The sequence below is a fragment of the Triturus cristatus genome, chromosome 4_1 (genome assembly GCF_964204655.1).
Source record: "Triturus cristatus chromosome 4_1, aTriCri1.1, whole genome shotgun sequence".
Lineage (NCBI taxonomy): Eukaryota > Metazoa > Chordata > Amphibia > Caudata > Salamandridae > Triturus > Triturus cristatus.
This window is the reverse complement of record NC_140585.1, coordinates 967,273,013-967,274,638: the sequence shown is the minus strand read 5'-3', so window position 1 is coordinate 967,274,638 and position 1,626 is coordinate 967,273,013. Positions and strand designations below refer to the sequence as shown.

General features: G+C 46.6%; 1 pseudogene; it reads right to left on the bottom strand.

The window, feature by feature from the left end:
• Positions 1–351: 351 nt before the first annotated feature.
• Positions 352–1,338, bottom strand: LOC146855900 (COP9 signalosome complex subunit 6 pseudogene; annotated as a pseudogene).
• Positions 1,339–1,626: the final 288 nt, after the last annotated feature.

Below are 1,626 nucleotides of genomic sequence, written 5' to 3'. Positions count from 1 at the left end.
AGCTATCAAACACGAGGCAGTAACTTCTGTGATGTTCACTAGGTCAGCACAAGTCACCAGCATGGGGTATACAATTAGGAACCAAAAGACTTGCAGGTGGCTGGTTCCTTACAACAGACCTGATGAACACAGTGGTGGGTCGTTGAATGCAGAGCTGGAGTAATAGTTCAATCTGTAAAGGACCCATCATGAGAATCGCACATCTAAAATCCTTGTGTGTCTCTAAAGTTTGAATTCTACGGACAGCTTATACCAGAAGACAAAGTCTGCTGTTCTTGCAACTTCTACACCCTCCTTCCATGGCTTGAAGGAAGGGCTTGATGCTCCCGGCAGGGATGCTGGTGAGAGTGTTCAGAAAAAGAGTCCACACATACGCCGCCCGATGCCTTGCCAGTTGCACAAGATGTTCAACTTGTTTACAAACTGGTTCATGGTGTTGCAGGTTTTGGTGACAGTCCCCAGATAAGCCATCCGCCCCACATCATTGCATTGATCATAGAAGTCAGTCTTGAATTTGACAGTGCTCAGCACAGGAAGGCAGTGACAGAGGGCATAAGCCTCCTGAAGGATCTCATGGTTAAAAGGCACCTCACCTGCTTACGGGGCCTTCACATACTCTAGGATGAGCTTTACGCGGCTGTGTAGCATCTTGATTGTACTGTGCTGGGTGATTAGGTGCTGTGACACTGTGGAATTCTCACCACTCCCATGGCAATCATTCGCGCCACGTGATCCACACCAATGCGCTCTGCTTCCTCCATAGCCAGTGTGTATGTAAGTTTAGCAAATAGCTTTGTCGTCTCTCCACTGATGATGTAAATTACAGATCAAAGACACTGACAGGTAGATCTGTGTGCTTGGTCATCGGATTCAATTTTAGGAACAGCGGACTCTCGATGATCTCACACACCTGTTTGTGGACATGCATGTCAGATTGGTCTGGGGGTCCACCAGTAGTGTACCAGCCAAGGAACTCCATCTCCTTGAAGACTTGCTTGAACTGCTCCTCTTTGGTGTAGTAATATTCTTTGTTGATCACAATCTTGTCCTGCACTGTGCTGAACAGAAGCTCAAAAGAATTCATTACTTCAATGTTGTATCCCTCCTGTTTTCCAATAAGGGCTCCTATCACTTGCATGGGGCGCCCCTCCTGGGATCGTATACAAATCCATTGGTCTGTGATGTTGAGAATAACCAAAGGCTGCTGTGCCACAGAAACAGTGCCGGTGACGCCAGACTCCATGACGGTGGGAAGAACTGCGGCGTCCACCTCCATCCCACTGCCACCGTTAGTAGTCATCCCGCAGTGGCATCAGCTGCACCCGCCACCGCCGCCATCTTTCCGTGCCCTTTGTGTGCATGTCAAATTATAAGGCAAAAACAACTCTGTTGCAATCAGATATCTCCAGGGCACACGGTTTAATTTTCAAACCTGCAATGTCCAACTCAAATCCATAATCAATATCACCTGCTTTGCACATGCTGGAGGAAAGACGTGTCATTCTGTATATTTATTTCAAATACAGACGATACAATATTATTTAAAGAATACATGCAAGCTGATAATGAATTCATGCCATTGTCGACAACAGCCAGTGCCTTTTCCAAATTTGCCTTTCAAGTTCT